This window comes from Oryzias latipes, chromosome 9 (genome assembly GCF_002234675.1).
Source record: "Oryzias latipes chromosome 9, ASM223467v1".
In the NCBI taxonomy this organism is placed as follows: domain Eukaryota; kingdom Metazoa; phylum Chordata; class Actinopteri; order Beloniformes; family Adrianichthyidae; genus Oryzias; species Oryzias latipes.
Window position 1 is genome coordinate 2,086,287 of NC_019867.2, and position 12,793 is coordinate 2,099,079.

The window sequence follows — 12,793 nt, forward strand, 5'->3', positions numbered from 1 at the left end:
ACAGAGAAGGCGCCCATTCGGATGAAAACAATCTGAATCTTTCATCAATAAGCCCCCATCAGGTACGGATCATATTTCCACGAGACTCTGAGAAGAGAAACCAAACGTTTCATGCAACATTTTTAGAGTTAAGCCTATAGGACTCTGCATTACCTTTACGTGAGGGAGAGTTTGGGAATGCTTTATTTTCTTTCAATCAAGAACTTCTGTTTTTTTCATTTTTTGTTTCAAATGAAATTGAGAGTCGGCACAACCTTTTTATAAATGATGTACGGTTTCTGTAGATCCTTAAAACAAATGTTTTACAAGTTGGGAATGATAAAGGGAAAAAAGAAGCATTCCAGAGAGAAAACATCACCTTAAAAGCAGAAGAATGCACCTAAAGGATGTGGAAAATGCTAAATGTGAGGGTTTTGCTTCTACTTATACTATGGGAAATGAGTAAAAGCACCAAAAATGTTAACTTTATTTATCTTTTTGTAATGCTTTTTCATTTTTGCAGCTGTTTCTAAAAGCTGCGCCTTCAATAAAACCATCTAGTGAAGCAAATTTAAAGGTGTTCTTTAATATTTGTTTAGTATATTTATAGGAAAATGTTTTTTACGGAAAAAATTATTGTGGTTTAAATTTTTAACAGATGTAGTTTTGTGAACACAATAAAAACATTTTTTAGCTGCAGACATTTTCTGTTCCTGTCATTAAATCCATCGGCAGTAGGCCTCTGTGTGCTTTTATATGATCAAAAGTGTTAATACAAGATCATAAAATTTGCTTAGTACATCTTATGTTTAATATTCACACATTTTTACAAATATAGACTTAATTTGAACCTCAATACATTTTTATTGCATTAAAATATATTGACTATAAAATGTATTTAGTATAAATAATTAATTTTCAGTTTTATTTTTAATTTAGTAGCTTTTATCTTTATGAGAAATGTATAAATATGTCCTAAAATATGTACATTGACTCAGATTTGAAGTAAATGTCAATTATCCGAACCACTCATGGGGTCATTATATGTTTTTACACTTTTATTTACTTTATGGTTAAAACGGAGTATTTTTTGTTGTACTTCAACTTAAAAATGAAAACCAACCAGCCGTGGCTCCGCCTCCCTGTGTGGTTATGGTCGTTTGCATACAGGTTTGGCGTGGTTTCGTCTCAACGACGTCAGGTCAGATAAGATCAGAGCGTTTCCCTACGACGGATTCGCCGCCCTCTTCACCTCCTGTTCAGACATGCTGTACTCTTCCTGTCAGGAGCAGGTGCAGGCCTTTTCTTCCCTGGGGGGCTCAGACTGCCCCTCACACAGTGAGAAACAAGCAGGAAACAAATAGGATCAATGATGCAAACATCTTCCAGCTAGGCTTGACGTGAAGATGAGAGTAAAAGCTTTTTCATAATCCTTGTATTTTGTAACACAAAGATGACTGGTGGACTCTGTAAAAAACTTTATTTAAACGCATGAATGCAAAGAGAGTTTATAAAATAAATCCATAAAAAAAAAACAGTGCTAGTTTGACATGTTAGAACGTAAATTTGAGTTTTTCTACCTTTTTTTGATTCATTTTTCTGTGCCTTCTGCTCCAAAGGTTCGCCAAAGGTTCCCATGAAAGAGCTGCCTCCTGGTTGGCCCCATCCGGTCTGCCCCCCGTCCCTGAAAGCAGCTCAGCTCTGCAGGCAGACGGCCGCCGTCGCTGCGTTCAGGTTCCTTCTAAACGTTTCTGCACTGAAACAGTTCATCAACAACGCCGAATGCCCAGGAAGCGGCACACAGAGAGTGGATGTGGGAGCACAGGCGGCGAGCTGATACCATTGTGTAAGTTAGAATCAGAACAACCCCCCCCCGACATATGAGAGTCAGAGAGAAAATCTTTTTTTAGTCCTTTTTTTTATGTGGACCTCTCTGAAGACCCCCCATCATACCCGTTGGACACAATCTAAGTTTATTTAGACGGATAAACTCATCATCCGCTAAGAGTCACATCGATGATGTCATCACATAGATTGACATGTATAGTATTGAGCTTTTGCATCCACAGGTGATGAGATGTGTCAGCATTATTTTGGCTTTTTCTGCGGAAACCTTCATCCAGGTTTCTCGTCTTTGACTCAAAAGAACTGATGTTCTCAAGGGAACTGTGACTGACCCGTGAGAACACTCCAGATGACCTCTGACCTTCAGGCCACTTTAGCAGCTGAACCGGTTGAGGAGATAAGCCTGTCAATCTGTCTTTGCATCGCAAAAACTCGTTAAAAGTCGTCACCATTGCAAAGACGTTTTAAAGGCTTGAAACAGGAAGAATTTACTGTTCTGCGTATTTCTGCTCCCTTTAAAGGGACCTGCAGCGGTGTCCATGGAGGACTTTGAGCCTCTAATGCACAAAAGGCTCCGACTTAACTAATAAATCCACAAGAGTTTATTGTCAGTGGTTGACAATTTGACTTCCGTCCTTTGTGTGAGGATGTATAATGGCCCTGCGCTGACCCTGAGTGACCTCTGTCCTGTTGACTCCTGGAGTGAAGCAGCGGATCATGGGGATCTGAAAAAGGGGAATTGATTTCACATAAATCCCGCTGTCTGAGGACAAACTGAACACCTACAGAGCAAAGGAGGGTTTTACTACTTTAACTTCTTCTTCTTCAACACGTTCTGAAGTGAAAGTGTTCAAGGATCCATTGAAGCCTCATCTGTGGCCTGAGTAACCCAAAGTCGGGTAACAGGGATGAGGCGCGGGCCGTGGTGTTGACACAGCTGCCATCTGGGTTCAAACTGCCCAGAACGCACCTCTGCAGCCCGTATGCAAACACAGCCCCTTCCAATGATTCTTGGCCCGCAAAAGAAACATTTAAGACAGTTTGAATGGAGTTCTTATAAAGATTTAGCATAACTCAGGAAGAAAAATCTATTATTTTCAGAACTAGAAAAAGGAAGCATCTACAGTGAGGTAAATCCACGTTTTTTGCTGATTTTGCAGACTTTCCTTTTAAAAAGAATCCTTAACTGGAAAATGTTGCTACCGTTTGGCTGTTGGCTTTTGTGATGATTTAACAAGGGTTAATGCTAAAACCTATCAAGTTTTAGCTTTGCTGTCTTTTTCTTTTCAACTTTAGGAAGGGATTTGAAGTTAAGTTATAAACAAGCAGAATTTTATGTTTTGTTTTTTTCAAGTTTGAATTATTTACTTACGTTACAAAATAATGTTGTTTTTTTATTCGTGATGTCAAACAATTGGATATAAAGCATGTCAGATGATAATAATAGGAATAAAAACTTATATTTAAGGTACACATTTTTTTGTCACTTTTAATTTTCTGGAAATTAAGTTTAATCTGTGACTTAAGGAAAATGTCATCAAAGTGCTTTTTATTTCCAAAAAATAGTCAGTTAATCACAAGAGTTGCAACAAAAAACCGGACTACAGTAGTTGTACCTGGTCTGTTCAGTACCTTTCGTGGCCAGAGGGGGGCGGTGGTGGTTTTACTTGGGGGTTTTTAAGTAGGGCACTCCAATTCTACAAAGCACACTCACCAGATTTCCTCCACAAAGCTAAACATCTGAGACAAACGCAGACAAGTGACTCAAACTCCGACCGCTTGTCGACATCAGAGGCGGCGGCGAGATCTCTCCTTTTGCTCTGGTATCAGGGTGTCAATGACAGGGAAGCCCTGCCCTGGGGGCAGATAGAGACAGAACACCACCCAGCTGCAGAAACTGCCCTTTGTTTGTCCCCCTCACCTCCTACGCAAGCTGAGCCCACACTGGCTCATGAGCCACGGACAATGTTATCAGAGATCCAGACGTCACAGAGCTCTAAATGTCCCGGAGCTGCTGGATCAGCGCCGTCTTACCTGGCGGGGGCAACAGGTGCTGCGGTGGGGAACGGCCTTCCATGTGGACAACTGTCTGTCATGAAAATAGAACTCCATGCAATGCTTTAGACAAAAGCAAGAACTCTCAACTGAAACTGGGGTGTTTCTGCACAAAAATGAAAAGTTTGGGTTTGATCTTGTTTCCCCTGCAGACAGTCCACCTGTGAGGGCATTGGGACTAAGACATAGGTGCTACAGGATGGTCGCTTATAACCGAAAAGCACCAAAAACCTTCTCCTGAAACATTTACCTACAGTTTTTTTTACCTGTTTTCAAAACGTTCCCGCTGTTCTTTGAACGATGACATTTGAGCCAAAATCCAAAAATCTGTGTCGTTTCCTGGTACAAAGTTTCTGCAGAGTCATTAGAAAATTCACCTCTGGGTTGTGGACGGGACTCACAGGCTGTGTAAGCCCGCCCCACCTCCCATCACTCATCTGTTTACACTCTCTCCTGCCAGCTTACTGTCCCTCGCAGCCCCCTCCCCCCCATCCATGGATCTGTTTGTCTGCAGGTGGATGCATCAGAATGGAGCAGAGAGACACTAATGATCATAAAAATCCAGCAACTTGTTACTTTCTGCTGCTTTATGATTAACCCCCCTTTAATGATCACCCTCCTACCCCCCTAACATTCCCTTCTTTATTTACTAGTGTTCTTCGTATTTTTTCCTCCATCATCAGAGAAAGGCTACAAGAACATGATAAAAACACCAAAAACTCCATTTTCATTGGAGTGGGTCTTTAAGTAAACCAAACAGTCCTGATGGAAACAGGAAACGGGATTTACTTCAACCTCAGATCAAAATCCAGACCAGGAAAACCAGGTTTTAGTGCAGCCGGAGCACCGCGAGCAGGTGATTAAATAAACCTGTTTCTTATGCCAGGTGGTGCTCAGGTGGGGGGGTCTGTCCAGGCTGTTGCCCCGCCCCCTCCAATCAGTCCAAGATAAGGGCTGACGGGAAGAAAACACAAAAGAAAGGAAGAGGACTGACCAGCTTTAACTCAGTTTCCTCTCATTTTTTTAGACATGAAGCCTTTTTTTGATTCTGGTTGGAATACGTTTGTGTGAACAGAACCATCTCCATGTCCTGGAGGGTCGCTCTGGCTCTGCTGTGGTCTGCGCTTCCTCTGTCACAGAGGATGTGATGTCATTTCCTGATGGTCATTCCCAAAGCTCTGTTTCCCAACAAACCAGGAAGTCCTCCTCGGCTATTTCGGACTCCCAGCAAGAACCTGAACCCAAACAAGCTCCCTCATCAGCAGAGACATGAAGGAGTCTCCAGAGGCCTGAAAGGAGGCTGCCCCCCCACCCTGAATCCGCTCTGATTGGGGTCCGTGGGCGTGGCTCCGGGGCCCTCTGAGGCTCTCGGTGCCACCCTTGACGGGTGTCAAGGGCATCACAGTGAACATTTCAGATGTGGGACTGCTCACAGGGTCCTAATCTGTTCAGAGGGGGGAGGGCCTCCGGTGCGGATCTGTTTGATCCGGCTGCACGGAGACGGAGCTTTTTTTTCCAGAGGCCGGTGTAATTCGGAGCATTAGGAGAGATAAAGGCGTCTCCTGACAGCTTTCTGCGGCTGACAGACTGCTGGAAAAACTGATCCTTTCCTTCTCCACGGCTGGATCTCCTCCACAGGCCTCTGCCTCTCCAGAGCTCCGTCTTTTCATTTTTACTCTCCACTCTTTCATCAGAAATCTTTTTGTGCTTTGGCCTCATAAAACTGCAAGAGCGTTTTTACTGTTTTTCTGACTCAAGAGTGACAAAACCCAGAGCAATCTTTGATGTTTTTGGTCTCCTTTGAACGTTTTTATTTTAAAACTGTTTGTTTCACGTCGTTTTCATGTTGCGTCCTGTAGCAAAGATTGATTTATTCCATTTTTATCTGGTGAAAAAGAAGGATAATCAATTTCTTAATCTTCATTTTTGTTGTTGAAAATCAGAATTAAAAAAAACAAAAGTGAGACGAAGATTATTAATGTGTCACATTTAGCTGAAAACTGTAAACAAGAAAGAAACAAAAACTCAAAACATTTATGAACTCCAATATCCAATCCATCCATCCATGGATAAATGGATGAATGGTTGAATTGAGGGATGGATGGTTGGAACAAGAAAATAACTTTTTCTTTTTTATCTAAATAAAAAGTGCATCTTTTATTGAAAGGATGTACAATTAATACGTGTTAAAATCAGATTAACCCTTGTGCTATCCTAGGCACTTTAACATTGGGAGTTGGGTCATTTTGAGTTGAAATTTGACTTTTTTTGGCTCCAAATTTCACTGAAAAAGACAGATTTACTATCTGTGCCATCATTATCTTACCAAGAATAAAGCTGTTTAAATCAGAGTGTTTGTTACACACAGCCTCATTTATGGCTGATGTGACTGTTACTCCATTTTTTTTTTCTCTGTCAAACTTCTGCAGCAGATTTATGGATCCGTTTGCAGAAAACTGTGTCCATGTGTGCCGCATTGTTTCATTTACTTCACAGTTTTGACAGTCGGGGTTGCCACGCTGCATTATCTTCTCTTCCCTTGGCGTGCCTGAAAACGCAGCAGCTGTAAAGCTCCAACCAGCTGTTAACAATGGCATCCTGTCCGAGTGTTTGAGCTGCGAAGGCCGTGCGGCTGCGCACACGCACACGCATGCGCATGCAGCTGTTGGCAGCGTGTGCATGCTCCAGACGGCAGCCGGGCGCGCGGCCGTCATCGCAGGTTTGCAGCTGCTGCTCCACTCCGTCACGATGACTTGGTTTCAGCGACACGCGCTCCACACTTCACACTTTCAGGAGAATCTAGATCTCCAATGCTTGAATTGAACTTCTTTCTTTAAATGTAGAAAACATTTTAAACAGACCTCATTGTTCACTTTCTAGACTTTTCATGCCAAATTTTTTGACTTGAAAAAGCAAAAAACCAGTCTGCGTCATTCATTATATCCAAAAGAAGAGGTCTAAGGAGTGATCTGGAGTCGGTTTAGCCGGTTCGTTACCCCGGCAACCAACTCGGGTCAACTTGTTTGTTGCCCCTGTTGTACGGTGGCCGAGAGGTGCAACATTTAAGATACAACAACAGCAAATCCCAGTACAAATGAACAGATCACGAAACACAACAGCAAATGCTGAAACACAACAGCAAATCACGAAACACAACTGCAAATCACGAAACACAACAGCAAATACTGAAACACAACAGCAAATCACGAAACACAACTGCAAATCATTAAAACAAAAAATAAAATCACGAAACACAACAGCAAATCAATTGTGTATGATTTTTTAAATGTTATGTTTGTGTTTCAGGACTGTCATTTGTTCCGTGGTTTGCTGTTGTGTTTCAGCATTTGCTGTTGTGTTTCAGTATTTGCTGTTGTGTTTCATGATTTGCTGTTGTGTTTCAGTATTTGCTGTTGTGTTGCGGGATTTGCTGTTGTGTTTCAGTATTTGCTGTTGTGTTTCATGATTTGCAGTTGTGTTTCGTGATCTGCAGTTGTGTTTCGTGATTTGCTGTTGTGTTTCAGTATTTGCTGTTGTGTTTCAGTATTTGCTGTTGTGTTTCATGATTTGCTGTTGTGTTTCAGTATTTGCTGTTGTGTTGCGAGATTTGCTGTTGTGTTTCAGTATTTGCTGTTGTGTTTCATGATTTGCAGTTGTGTTTCGTGATTTGCAGTTGTGTTTCGTGATTTGCTGTTGTGTTTCAGTATTTGCTGTTGTGTTTCAGTATTTGCTGTTGTGTTTCAGTATTTGCTGTTGTGTTTCATGATTTGCTGTTGTGTTTCAGTATTTGCTGTTGTGTTGCGGGATTTGCTGTTGTGTTTCAGTATTTGCTGTTGTGTTTCATGATTTGCAGTTGTGTTTCGTGATTTGCAGTTGTGTTTCGTGATTTGCTGTTGTGTTTCAGTATTTGCTGTTGTGTTTCAGCATTTGCTGTTGTGTTTCGTGATTTGCAGTTGTGTTTCGTGATTTGCTGTTGTGTTTCAGTATTTGCAGTTGTGTTTCGTGATTTGCAGTTGTGTTTTGTGATTTGCTGTTGTGTTTCAGTATTTGCTGTTGTGTTTCAGTATTTGCTGTTGTGTTTCATGATTTGCTGTTGTGTTTCAGTATTTGCTGTTGTGTTGCGGGATTTGCTGTTGTGTTTCAGTATTTGCTGTTGTGTTTCAGTATTTGCTGTTGTGTTTCAGTATTTGCTGTTGTGTTTCAGCATTTGCTGTTGTGTTTCGTGATTTGCAGTTGTGTTTCGTGATTTGCTGTTGTGTTTCAGTATTTGCTGTTGTGTTTCAGTATTTGCTGTTGTGTTTCAGTATTTGCTGTTGTGTTTCATGATTTGCTGTTGTGTTTCAGTATTTGCTGTTGTGTTGCGGGATTTGCTGTTGTGTTTCAGTATTTGCTGTTGTGTTTCAGTATTTGCTGTTGTGTTTCATGATTTGCTGTTGTGTTTCAGTATTTGCTGTTGTGTTTCACGATTTGCAGTTGTGTTTCGTGATTTGCAGTTGTGTTTCGTGATTTGCTGTTGTGTTTCAGTATTTGCTGTTGTGTTTCATGATTTGCTGTTGTGTTTCAGTATTTGCTGTTGTGTTCGGATTTGCTGTTGTGTTTCAGTATTTGCTGTTGTGTTTCATGATTTGCAGTTGTGTTTCGTGATTTGCAGTTGTGTTTCGTGATTTGCAGTTGTGTTTCGTGATTTGCTGTTGTGTTTCAGTATTTGCTGTTGTGTTTCAGTATTTGCTGTTGTGTTTCAGTATTTGCTGTTGTGTTTCGTGATTTGCTGTTGTGTTTCAGTATTTGCTGTTGTGTTTCAGTATTTGCTGTTGTGTTTCACGATTTGCAGTTGTGTTTCGTGATTTGCAGTTGTGTTTCGTGATTTGCTGTTGTGTTTCAGTATTTGCTGTTGTGTTTCAGTATTTGCTGTTGTGTTTCATGATTTGCTGTTGTGTTTCAGTATTTGCTGTTGTGTTGCGGGATTTGCTGTTGTGTTTCAGTATTTGCTGTTGTGTTTCATGATTTGCAGTTGTGTTTCGTGATTTGCGTTGTATTTGCTGTTGTGTTTCAGTATTTGCTGTTGTGTTTCAGTATTTGCTGTTGTGTTTCAGTATTTGCTGTTGTGTTTCAGTATTTGCTGTTGTGTTTCGTGATTTGCAGTTGTGTTTCGTGATTTGCTGTTGTGTTTCAGTATTTGCTGTTGTGTTTCATGATTTGCTGTTGTGTTTCGTATTTGCTGTTGTGTTTCGTGATTTGCTGTTGTGTTTCAGTATTTGCTGTTGTGTTTCAGTATTTGCTGTTGTGTTTCACGATTTGCAGTTGTGTTTCGTGATTTGCAGTTGTGTTTCGTGATTTGCTGTTGTGTTTCAGTATTTGCTGTTGTGTTTCAGTATTTGCTGTTGTGTTTCATGATTTGCTGTTGTGTTTCGTGATTTGCAGTTGTGTTTCGTGATTTGCTGTTGTGTTTCAGTATTTGCTGTTGTGTTTCATGATTTGCTGTTGTGTTTCAGTATTTGCTGTTGTGTTGCGGGATTTGCTGTTGTGTTTCAGTATTTGCTGTTGTGTTTCATGATTTGCTGTTGTGTTTCAGTATTTGCTGTTGTGTTGCGGGATTTGCTGTTGTGTTTCAGTATTTGCTGTTGTGTTTCATGATTTGCAGTTGTGTTTCGTGATTTGCAGTTGTGTTTCGTGATTTGCTGTTGTGTTTCAGTATTTGCTGTTGTGTTTCAGTATTTGCTGTTGTGTTTCACGATTTGCAGTTGTGTTTCGTGATTTGCAGTTGTGTTTCGTGATTTGCTGTTGTGTTTCAGTATTTGCTGTTGTGTTTCAGTATTTGCTGTTGTGTTTCAGTATTTGCTGTTGTGTTTCAGTATTTGCTGTTGTGTTTCAGTATTTGCTGTTGTGTTTCAGCATTTGCTGTTGTGTTTCGTGATTTGCAGTTGTGTTTCGTGATTTGCTGTTGTGTTTCAGTATTTGCTGTTGTGTTTCAGTATTTGCTGTTGTGTTTCAGTATTTGCTGTTGTGTTTCAGCATTTGCTGTTGTGTTTCGTGATTTGCAGTTGTGTTTCGTGATTTGCTGTTGTGTTTCAGTATTTGCTGTTGTGTTTCAGTATTTGCTGTTGTGTTTCATGATTTGCTGTTGTGTTTCAGTATTTGCTGTTGTGTTGCGGGATTTGCTGTTGTGTTTCAGTATTTGCTGTTGTGTTTCAGTATTTGCTGTTGTGTTTCATGATTTGCTGTTGTGTTTCGTGATTTGCTGTTGTGTTTCACGATTTGCAGTTGTGTTTCGTGATTTGCAGTTGTGTTTCGTGATTTGCTGTTGTGTTTCAGTATTTGCTGTTGTGTTTCATGATTTGCTGTTGTGTTTCAGTATTTGCTGTTGTGTTGCGGGATTTGCTGTTGTGTTTCAGTATTTGCTGTTGTGTTTCATGATTTGCAGTTGTGTTTCGTGATTTGCAGTTGTGTTTCGTGATTTGCTGTTGTGTTTCAGTATTTGCTGTTGTGTTTCAGTATTTGCTGTTGTGTTTCACGATTTGCAGTTGTGTTTCGTGATTTGCAGTTGTGTTTCGTGATTTGCTGTTGTGTTTCAGTATTTGCTGTTGTGTTTCAGTATTTGCTGTTGTGTTTCAGTATTTGCTGTTGTGTTTCAGTATTTGCTGTTGTGTTGCGGGATTTGCTGTTGTGTTTTCAGTATTTGCTGTTGTGTTTCAGTATTTGCTGTTGTGTTTCATGATTTGCAGTTGTGTTTCGTGATTTGCAGTTGTGTTTCGTGATTTGCTGTTGTGTTTCAGTATTTGCTGTTGTGTTTCAGTATTTGCTGTTGTGTTTCATGATTTGCTGTTGTGTTTCAGTATTTGCTGTTGTGTTGCGGGATTTGCTGTTGTGTTTCAGTATTTGCTGTTGTGTTTCATGATTTGCAGTTGTGTTTCGTGATTTGTAGTTGTGTTTCGTGATTTGCTGTTGTGTTTCAGTATTTGCTGTTGTGTTTCAGTATTTGCTGTTGTGTTTCATGATTTGCAAGTTGTGTTTCGTGATTTGCAGTTGTGTTTCGTGATTTGCTGTTGTGTTTCAGTATTTGCTGTTGTGTTTCAGTATTTGCTGTTGTGTTTCATGATTTGCTGTTGTGTTTCAGTATTTGCTGTTGTGTTGCGGGATTTGCTGTTGTGTTTCAGTATTTGCTGTTGTGTTTCACGATTTGCAGTTGTGTTTCGTGATTTGCAGTTGTGTTTCAGTATTTGCTGTTGTGTTTCAGTATTTGCTGTTGTGTTTCAGCATTTGCAGTTGTGTTTCGTGATTTGCAGTTGTGTTTCGTGATTTGCTGTTGTGTTTCAGTATTTGCTGTTGTGTTTCATGATTTGCTGTTGTGTTTCAGTATTTGCTGTTGTGTTGCGGGATTTGCTGTTGTGTTTTAGTATTTGCTGTTGTGTTTCAGTATTTGCTGTTGTGTTTCATGATTTGCTGTTGTGTTTCAGTATTTGCTGTTGTGTTTCATGATTTGCTGTTGTGTTTCAGTATTTGCTGTTGTGTTTCGTGATTTGCTGTTGTGTTTCAGTATTTGCTGTTGTGTTTCAGTATTTGCTGTTGTGTTTCAGTGATTTGCTGTTGTGTTTCAGTATTTGCTGTTGTGTTTCATGATTTGCAGTTGTGTTTTGTGATTTGCAGTTGTGTTTCGTGATTTGCTGTTGTGTTTCAGTATTTGCTGTTGTGTTTCAGTATTTGCTGTTGTGTTTCACTATTTGCAGTTGTGTTTCGTGATTTGCAGTTGTGTTTCGTGATTTGCTGTTGTGTTTCAGTATTTGCTGTTGTGTTTCACGATTTGCAGTTGTGTTTCGTGATTTGCAGTTGTGTTTCGTGATTTGCTGTTGTGTTTCAGTATTTGCTGTTGTGTTTCAGTATTTGCTGTTGTGTTTCACTATTTGCAGTTGTGTTTCGTGATTTGCAGTTGTGTTTCGTGATTTGCTGTTGTGTTTCAGTATTTGCTGTTGTGTTTCACGATTTGCAGTTGTGTTTCGTGATTTGCAGTTGTGTTTCGTGATTTGCTGTTGTGTTTCAGTATTTGCTGTTGTGTTTCAGTATTTGCTGTTGTGTTTCACGATTTGCAGTTGTGTTTCGTGATTTGCAGTTGTGTTTCGTGATTTGCTGTTGTGTTTCAGTATTTGCTGTTGTGTTTCACGATTTGCAGTTGTGTTTCGTGATTTGCAGTTGTGTTTCGTGATTTGCTGTTGTGTTTCAGTATTTGCTGTTGTGTTTCGTGATTTGTTCATTGGTACTGGGATTTGCTGTTGCTGTATCTTAAACGTAAGCGTGTCTTGCACCTCTCGGCCACCGTACTGTTGGCTGTATCAGAAAACTGGACTGATTGAGAGACATCATTCTTCAACAGTGAAGCTACAGACACACTCGGCATGTGACGCTGGATAAAACGAGAAACAGAAGTTTAGAGCCCATGGTGTTCACACTGGACAAGCAGGGTGGGGCTTCTTCTTTTTCTACTATTTACCAACACATGGCCGCCCCTACAGTTGGTGCCAAATTTGTCAAAGTGGAATCTTGCTCCAGACTTTTTCTTTCACAGCTCTATTCCAATATATGAAAGACTTGGTTTCAATTCTGATTTCTCGTCCGTGATCGATTTTCAAACACTTGGTTCTTCTGTGAATTGAAAAAGGGACGCCATCTATGCGTCACTACCGAATCCAAGTCCCTGATTGGTCAAAGTTTAACCTGGTTTAGCTTTCAATGCGCGTTCTATGTCTGCACTTTCACCAATCAGGAGTGAGCTTGTTGGAAGGCCACACTCCAGTCGCCCAGGTCCTGACGGGGGGACACCACTGTGACCACGTCACTCCTGTCCTTCAGTAACTTCACTGGTTGCCCATCCCTTCCAGAATTCATGACAAACTCTGCCTCCTCACCTACCAATCCGTCCATG